This window comes from Schistosoma mansoni, chromosome W, assembly GCF_000237925.1.
Source record: "Schistosoma mansoni strain Puerto Rico chromosome W, complete genome".
NCBI lineage: Eukaryota > Metazoa > Platyhelminthes > Trematoda > Strigeidida > Schistosomatidae > Schistosoma > Schistosoma mansoni.
This window is the reverse complement of record NC_031502.1, coordinates 44,966,015-44,976,495: the sequence shown is the minus strand read 5'-3', so window position 1 is coordinate 44,976,495 and position 10,481 is coordinate 44,966,015.

Here is a 10,481-nt window from a genome sequence, read left to right as displayed (position 1 = left end):
CCATCGGGCTAAACGATTTATACATTATGCGACAGATCACTGGTCGTTGAGTAGTCTTTTGAAGATCGTCAAAGTCGAGAATGGCTTACGCAAAGCAGTGAACTGAACGTCATGATCCAGCCCGCGGATCACTGATTGCACTCTGTATCTACCCGGTCTCGGGTACGCAGTTGCTAAATTAACCACAGTATATGGATACCATGAAAGGGTGATCCACGCCAGGTACTAACCGAGAGGTGTAAAGTAGGTTTTGAGGCTATGTTTTCGTGCCTGTAGATAACCCTCATTCTATTGATGGAAGAAACCAGACTGGCAGTGAATATAACTTTATTTAGATCGTTGAACAGTCACAGTGGAGTGAGGTATTACCTATTCAAACACACAAAGCCCTTTAACATTCACTACAAGATAATAAGAACTATAATGCCTATACAAAATCAGGAAGTGAACGAATATTTGAGCTCTATTGTTTTCACGTATACTTAGTTGTTTGAGGTCAACTCTTAACCAATCAATCTAAGGTGTTACATTAGCTTCCTCGTATAATCGACCTCCGTAGGAACGTCGGTTCGATCAACCTATCTAGTAGGAATGCTTACGTTCCGTTTTCGCAGCTCGAGGGAGAATTGCCAACTCGTTCAGCGTTTGACTTTCAATCAATGACGACCAACTCCAACAGCATTCGACGACAGTTGATGGATGTCTCTCCCTTCACTTGCTTGTTATCTTATCTTGTATCACTCCGTTTCTTCCACAACTATAGTCGATGGTTTGATATGTGCCCTCTGTATGGTGATCAGAGCTTGTAGGAGAAAACATTGTGAAGAAATGAAACTTGGATATTTTAGGAAGTACCGCAAATGGGCTACAAACACCATACTGTTGAGGCACGATTTTTCCGTTCTCTGTCCGGCTATCAGTCGTTTATTCACCTGCCGCTTTAGTCTCAATCAAGTAAACAAATAAAAGAAAAATCTACTTCAAAAGCGATTATGAAAACTAGTCACACCTGAAGAATATAATTGATAATATAATAATAATATATATATATAATATAATTGATAATTTTTCGGTTCCATGTGTTTGGCTTCCAGAACGGATTGGTAATTTAGAGGGAAATAGACATGGTGTAGACATCTTGTGTACGAAAAGGTATGAAAATAAAAAAAATTCCTCCTTTAAAATGCGTGTATGTAGATGTGTGAGTCAGTCAGAAGTTGGACTCCTTTCTCAACTCGATCAAACACATGACCCTGAGTCTATGATGACAGTCTTTTAAACCATGTTCTTAACGGCGGGTGCATAAGTGTAATCCACGACCCGGAAAAGTAGAATATATGGTTAGGGAGGAAAAGAAAGTATAAAGAGAACCAGGGTCAATTATATTTGTTTATGGCATCGACCATTTGATGGCTTGTGGTAGGTATGCATGAGAGATTGAAACTACATTTCCTCAAACCATCTACGTAACGAGTTTGTCAGCACTCTACGAAACAATCTTCATCCAAATGAAGTAGACTGTAACTGATGATACAGACCACGTACATTGTTGGACTACAAGCTAACGAGAATTAGCAAGAATATTATCAAATATGTGAGGTTAAGTTGATATCCACAAGGAGAACACAGAATAGAAATCATTACCGACAGAAAGTTAAAATGAAGAATTATGGCCTACTTCGTTATTAGTGCTACTCTAATAATAGACCTATCCCTAAAACTGTAGATTTATCATAATGTAACTGCCTAATCTATAAGGACTTATATGGACGTCACATGATTGTATACTCTGGCTCGTCCTATGGTAATGTCGCCAATATATGATGGGGAACGCATTTAGGCTGGAGAAAGAACAATGTATTCATTATGAATAAGAGTGATAAGTTGCACGAGAATGACAACGCCTGCAAATCTAATTCATACCATTCAATTGAATTGAATTGAATGTTCCTAAGTTCTTCATCAGCAACCTTCTTGTTGTGTCCATTGTTGGATATAAACCTTTTCAGTAATTATATGCTCGGCTTCATAGGTCGTATGGTTACTGTCCAGTTCCAGTACACCATCTCCAACGTGACGTTGGTTCGATATCAGAGTGAGTGGATTTGTCTCACGCCGCAGGTTACTAAGAATAATAGGAATCCTCCGGGTATTGACAGGCTCAACGATAAGTCAGAAGGAGGGCGGCAGCAAATGATCGAGAAATACAAGCCATAATTCCAATAATTTTTGGTTTCATTTTTAGCACGCGCAAAACGGAAATTTACATGGTGGTTATTTGAGAGTTAAGCGGAGCCGGATGACATTATTTAAGTATGATTTCGCCTGGAAATATTTTAATAAGTCGCAGTAGGATGAGTAATAATAGCCGCTCGTTAATAACTCATAGGTAGTACAAGTATGTTGTGTTTAGAAGTATTAAAAACAAACAATATTCCGAAAATGTTAATATTGGTATTATTTTCGGTTTAAATTATGAAATCAAAAGAAGTTTGTGCCAGTGAGCTGTCGGTATAAGTTGATTTCTTATTGCATCTGCATTAGTAGGCTAACCTTAGGAATAAAAGTATAACCGTGGACAAGAAGAATTCCAACTAGTTTTTCAGTTAGTTTGTTAAGTTTGATACGGTTGATCTAGTTACAGAGAGACTTTCTTGACCTCATTATCACTTTATCATGATAGAATTTAGTAATACATATTTGTATTCATATTTATCGGAAATGTTTTCAGTACTGGGTAATATCGATAACCAAGTGAATTTTGGACAGACAGATCACTGAAATTCGTAAAACATGAGTGTATTCGTGAGAGACACATTCTAGATTGACTATTATTTACATTCATATATACCAGCTGATTTTGCATACAATTCAGTCGCAAGTATCGAGTTTCACATGGGTTAGTAAACGACTTATTACAAATATAGTGACTAAGAATTGTTGGAACCGACCAAGCCTGTATTCGATAAACACAGGTGTTGTGGTGTTGCACATTGCTTCCGAGTAAATAAGCCTTCGTGAGATGACAAACAGTGGGTGGTACTCAAGTGGTTATCATGGAGAACATAAGTTGCAACCAAGCGGAGTACACTCCTAACCCATATATATTATAATGGCTTGAACCTCGGTCAGTGTTGGAGTAATTTCGACAGTGACTTTTCCAGTCCGCAGGATATTTGCCCGACTGCTTATACTGATGATTTGCATGCATGATTGCGTCGCTTAACCTCCAATTGGACTAACAACGTTTCAGGATATTAACTGAATGAGCAAGCGAAAGTGAAACATACTGAAGTCATCTGTTATGGATGAAGATTACAAGAAAGCAACACTATTTAATGACAATGACAAGTCAATTTGTCGACCGATTTTGTCAAAAGTTCATTCAACTTTGTCAACCATACTACGCGATTGTCAAGTCATGACAGTGCTTTATGACGATAACCAGAATCTATGGTATTTATCTAGTTATAGTGTTGATTGAGAATAAGCCAGTGGGAAATATGTATTGTTGTTTTGGGTGTTCTTGATGCTGTATCCTCAGAACTCACTTGATAAATACCTTATTTTTGTAATTTTATTTTGAATTTTTGAATTTCTTTGTTTTCGCGCTGGAAACGCTTTTTCACTTTCATGTAGTATTTCGCACTTGGAAAAGTTTTATACGCTATTGATCCATTATATCTTTTTGTATGCTATTTTGTGACGCTTCCAAAAGACAGTTTTATGTTGTATATATAGACATTAAATTTGTGTCTGTTGGATCGCTTGTGCTTCTGGCTGCTTGCGGGATATATTTATTCCTCGTTCGAACTTCGGCTTCTCTCTCTAGTTGGCGGGGCTGAGATGCATCAGAATAGCTGGCTTATTGGTCCTTGGTCACAAGTCTTTGTTCCGTTTGCGGACGAGATGAATTCCTAGTCGCCTCAAACATAGCATTGGGTGATTCTGAAATAGCAAACGTTTGTCTACATAGTGGTAATTTTAATGGTAGGTTCTGGAGTTTTGATTTTACATGTTTGTTCGGCCAAACACTACTTGTCTAGATAAGAAATGTGTCCTGCTGCAGGTTGATTCTATTTGTTATTGTCATCTGGCAAGCATTCCTTAACATGTTTCTCTTTCACAGGATGAAGGTTTTGGATTCTTTATACTGGGCTGAGACCGGCAGTGACTCCATTAGGGACAAAAGGGGGATTAGGGATTCCTGATAGGTAGTGCATGCTTCAAGAGGAGTACCAGAAGTAACTAAGTGTTACTGTCATCTGAGTCTTCCACCTAAATATTCACTTTAGAATGTTACCATTTAAGTCCTCATTTAAAACAAAGTTTATCGTCCCGTGAAAAAAAACAACTGTAGTAAAGATTTTTCTGGACTTAAATTTTAAGACGATCAAAACCTAATCGTCAGTCAGAGTTAAACTCACCATTTTGATAGTATTTACGCATCAAACTACTGTTTACACCTTAATTGAATTTATTTCAGTTAAAGTGATATTGTATTTGTGTATTTTGATCTTGCTTTTTTGTATTACTGCATCAAAGCATTCTTGGTCGACTTTGGCTTCATTTATTTGATCAAGGTTTGAGATTTGTCTTACAGATCCATTTTGTCTACCACTTTAGGTAATTTTTAAGATGATCGGCTGTGCTCACAAGTGTGGACAGCCATATTGCTCATACCTTGTAGAAGAATCAATGTATTGTGACGAGTGTAAGAAGTGGTTCCATAAAATGTACACCCGCTTAAGTCCCACTGCCTAGAAAAGGTGCTCAGAGCCTGATTCTCATTGTCTCTGTATGTTTTATTGTTCGAGCAAAACACTATCATTCAAGAAGCAATTAGGCTTTTGGCATTAGCTAACAAAAAGGTTGACGAGGTCTGTACCAGTAACATGAATGTTGATAACGGAGAATGTGTCAGTGTCGTAAGTGCTGTCACGGCACGTGCCGGACACCCAACTGTGCGACACGAAATAGAATATTCTACCCCGAAACAATTACTGAGAGAAACACCATTACATATTGGTGGCCAAGTTGCTAAGGCAGCGACTGATGATCCGGCTAGAACCATTATCATCCCGAGTACTTTTAATCTGTATGCTGCGACTGATAAGGATAATAATATAATACATTTCTACAAAGGCAGGTACACGGCATTTTTACAGGCATGATCTACAAGTTAAAACATTTACTGGTTCACAGTATGCTTCCTAAGCGGGGTTGTTTAGTAAATATAATCTATGAAAGTTAATAACAGTTCATTCGTTCAGATACTCTGTGTAGTCTTCAATATATTCTCCCAAGGGGCATCGGATCGACGTTACACACCAGATCCAATCTCGGCAAAAAGTGTATTAGGATTTTGGTCGTGCTAAGTACTTATGTAATACAACTTTTTAAGTTTAAAGTTGTTATAAAATAGACTCGTGGAGCGCATGGTGAGAACTATGACCTTGGGAAAGCACCAACGTCGAGTTTGTTCCAGATGTCAGAAGTTTCTCAACTTCCCCCTGTGAGCAAGATTCTGAAGAAAAAGATGAAAAAAAGAGAAAAAACAGAGACCGACGAGCAGCAAAGCATTCGGATATGAACGATAAATAATAACTAACATTTAGTAGTCGAACAGAGGTATGATAAATTATTAGAATAGATTGATACTAGCTCTTGTTGCTAGAGTGAAATGTGATTAGGAGCTCCAGATGAGAGAATCCAGTAATAAACAACAATGAATTGTGTCATTTATTGAGGTGGATTAGGTTCGAATGAAGGAAGGGAAGTCAAGGTTGGAATGAGGAAGACTGTTTATTAGAACAGAGAGTGCACATAGGGAGTAAAGTGTTAAGTAAACTAACAACCATATCCTTTATAGTCTGTTTTTTCATCATCCGATGGCTGCCACACAGTTTTGATGTAAAAGTCTGAGTTAAAATGTTATAGGTTGTCTTAGTAGAACAGTTGATCCAGCATAAGAATTAGAAATATGAGTCTGAATGGTGAGCGTAGGGGACGATCTCAATATCACGGATTGGTTGACTTGTTTTCAACCATAAGCAGCCTGATACAAACAAAATGCTCTGCCCCACATACATGGGTGGATTGAATTCATAGCCCTCACCATCAATGCTTGCTGGTAAGTAACTCCACCCTCCCTCCTTTAGTGATGTTAGGCTCATTTAAGCTTATTCTTTGAATACATATCTGACCTCCCAAAATGCTCTGTGTTTCACATCCTGTTATAATAATAATAATAATAATTTATTCTCAAATAACATTGTTACATGAGGCATGCCGGTTTACAGGCAAGATCAAATTGTTAAAGAAGTTACAATTTTCACTGTTGAAAATTACTCAGCTGGGTTGATATTTCATAAGATATGTTGGAAAACACTATTTCTATAAGTGCCATTTTACAAGCTTATGGAATGTGAGTAAGGCTTCGATGCGATGCTTTAATTGACTATAGTATGAAGTATAGGTTGCCAATCAGAGTATAGGCATTAAAAAGGGTGTAATGTAGGATGACTGTTCACTAAAGTAGGCGGTAAAGTGTGGAAATATATTAGATATCGATAACGTAAAGAGTGGTGAAATAACATTTGTGGCAAGGCAACATAGTATACAGAACAGTAAAAAACTGATAAAAGATAGACAAGAAGGAACTCACACTAAATTCTTACTTAGGTTATTTTGTTCCATACTAACCGGTTGATAGATAACAGGCTCTATAGATGCAAGACTACTGGTGGTAGGCAGTCGATTGTGCGTTTCTTTTGACTTCTTAGGGTATTTGCGAGTGTCTGATAGCAGTTGAGTATTGACAGGCCCAGTTAGTTGCTTGTCTGAAGCAAATAATAAAATTAGAGAGGAGAAAGTATCTAGCACAACGACAAATTAGGGAAATAAGGCAATTTATCCTATATATGTAGAGAGCCTATGATGTTTGTGTGGGACGCAAATGTGTTCGTTTGTGCTAGATCTGTGCAGGTGAGGGCTTGATCGATAAGTCTTCCAAACGTATGCAAAAGTCGCACTAATACAATAAGCGTGTAAAATTCGACAGATTGTTCAGGGATAGTGGCAAAACTACATACGATCCTATCAGAGGCAACGAAACAAACGAAAGTACAGCAAGCTAGAGAAACAACTTGCACATAGAGAGAAAACTAACAAATAACCCAAATTAAGTTTGGCTAAATATACCTTTGGTGCTATGAACGTACAAAAGTGAAGTTGATTCACAACAAATTTCCGCATGCAAGCCTGTCAAAAGTGGTGTACCACAAAGCACTATCTTAGGCCCTCTACTTTTCTCTCTCCATGTTAATGAATTACCTCTATTGCTTAAGTCGTCGACGTTATTGTTTGAGGACGATGTCAAAATCTGGTAAACAATAAGAAGTGAAGCTGATCATTTTCAGCTCCAAGCTGACTTCGGTGGACAATTTAGATGGGCTCATGGTTAAAGGATAAGAAGTTTATTATAAGAAGAGTGTGCTCATGCACATCGGAGCACTAATAAGTCACGACTTGAAAACAACTACGCACTGCAACGCAGCTGCTTCTAAAGGTTATCATGGGTTATGGTCACTTTGCTGAGCATTCAAATGCTTTGACAGGGAGATGTTTCAAATTTCATATCCCATCTATGTAAGACCACACTTAGAGTACTGTATCCAAGCAGCTAGTTCACGTCTGATTAAGAATACTAACTCGTTTCAGCATGTCCAGTGTGTAGGGACGAAACTGTCGAAGTGTCTCCCCAAACCTCCTTATGATGAGCGTTTAAAACGTCTAAATCTTTTCCTTTGTCTTATCGTAGGATGCGAGGTGAACTCATACTGACATTTCATATCCTTAATTATGATTTGGGTGTTAATATGTCTTATCTTTTTGCTCCATCCAGCACTAATAATCTCCGAGGTCATAACAAGAGGGTTCACAAACCACGATCTAATAAACCTGAAGTGGGGTCCCGTTTTTCTCATCGAGTGGTCAGTGACTGGAACGCCTTGCCTGAACAATTATATATTAGCACCGTCAGTGAACATTCTCAAGGAGAAGCTGGGCCTTCGCTGGAAGACAATCTGCCAGGATCAACATAGGTTCACTAACCTACCATCCTTATTACTGAAGACTGAAGATGACGGCATCCTTTGTTCAGAGCTTCAAGAGAAGATTTAACATTTATTTCAGTTCTGTAGCTACTGATAATGATTACTTCAAGTGTGACTTCACTATCCGTTCTCCTAATAATGACTAACTCGCTGTCTGTTTAGTTTTAAATGTGACGTGACAAACCTCGTACCTCTGAACAAGCAAAATCATCTTTTTACCACCCGAGAGCAGATTTCGAGGAACTAACTAGTTCGCTAATTCTGTTACGGAAAAGACGACTGCTACTGGCAAACCTGCTCTGCATGTTGATATCCGAATCAATTTCTAACCAGGATCTAGTGTTACTGCTTTTAAGATTTAGTACGGACATAAGAAGAACTAGAAATCTGGGATCTGAATACTCATGTTCGTTGCAGAGGATCATATCTTACGAAGCAGAAGATCAAAAAATTTTTTTCCACTCAATAAAAGTTTAAATATTGGAACGAGAATCATTAATTTAATGTTTTGCATACCTATGCGTTTTATTTGTTTACATGTTTTGAAAAGACATTGTAGTGACTCGCGCGGTAGTTTTGGATGTGTAGGACACTTGATGTTTTCTTTGGGCGGGTTTTTCTTCGAACTCTCTCGGTGTACTAGTTTGGTAACCAGTTATTTCTTATTTACGGTGGTTTAGCTACAATCCATAGTCCCAAGCGTTTGTGATATTGGACGGCTTGAGAGTACTCCCAACTTTACTTCCGAATATCTGGAGTCGGAAGAAGTTTACGCAGGACTACCTACTGTTTTCAACTCTAAATGTGTCACAAAACAACTTGAAAACTGTCTGAAGGAATTGGAGGATGCGCCGAAACATTCCGGTCAGTCGGTCCGTCAACTGTTGACGCGAGTCGAACTACTTGGAATCCTTGCTTCCTGTCACAATCTTGTAGGCATCTTAGTTATTTCTGTATTGAGCACTTATCTAGTTTAAGACACCCAATTTTTTTGCGAAATAAAATGTATTGTTATTTACCTTAAATTCACTGAGGGAATAGATATATGTACAAACTTATTTAGAATGAGTTTTGCAATAATTACAATATTGTATTCCTTGATGCTCGCGAACTTCTGGAAATCCATTAAACTCAAGGCTGAATGTAAGCATGTCTGTTGCGATGAGATAACAGTTACTTTTACTACCACATCTTGGTGTCTTACATAATTATGACCAGGATGTAATGATGTCTTAAAATTCTTATTCTTGGTTGAAACAGCTCGAAAGCACAAATACCTCTTTTTGGTTAGTAGCGTACGTTTCCAAATAAGTGTTGTATACATTTGTATAAACTTCGTGAACTCAAGCATTAGCTTCTGAAGTGTTTGTGCACAACCTTTCAAGGCTGAAGACTTATATTACCGTTTTGGGTGAGACTATAGTTTTTGGACGACCTTTGAGCGGCGCACAGACATTGCCACAGAACCTCTCAGTCTATAGAGTCAAATGCTTCTTTTGTGTCAAGAAAAACTATCGTTATTGAACGCGTTGGCAAATTCACTTATCTTGGAAGTCTGATCAGCCCTTATGGGTTGGTGTCTGATGAAATCTCAGCACGGATTCAAAAAGCTCGTTTGGCTTTTGCCAACTTACGTCACCTATGGCGAAGACGAGATGTCCGTCTATCAATTAAGGGACAAGTATACTGCTCAGCAGTTCCCTCTGTTCTACTTTACGGCTGTGAAACGTGGCCGTTAAGAGTAGATACTTGTAAATTACTAGCATTTGACCACAGACACCTTAGAAATATTGCTCACATCTTCCGTGATCACCAGGTAAGTAATAGTTAGGTTAGACACAGGGTATTAGGGAATGATGATGAATCAGTTGAGGTTGGGAATCTTCATCGACTGAGATGGTTGGGCCACGTGTTACGTGTGCCTGGACACTGATTACCGCGACGCGCAATGCCGACGTGTGTAGGGGATGGTTGGGAGAGAGTTAGAGGCGACCAAACCAAAACATGGCATCAGAGCTTGAAGTTACTAACTTCTAGTCTGAGCCATGTTGGTAGATGTAGACTATTTTGTTGAAGACTCTAGGTGACATAGCTCAGAATCTATCACAATGTCGTAGGTGTATATACTCTTTATCTTCCTTTAAACTATGAGATTAAAATTGCTTCATATCTGTCTCTCTTCCTGTACTATATCCTTATATACAACCTATCTATTATATATTACCATTATTAAATTAACTACTATGAATTTGGTGTTCATCTTGTTGTACTAATGAGGTATGGCAATTTGGACCGATGCATATATGTGTCTGGTCCTACGTTGTAGCTGACCAAAATCAGGATTTTAAGTCATCATAGGTTGAC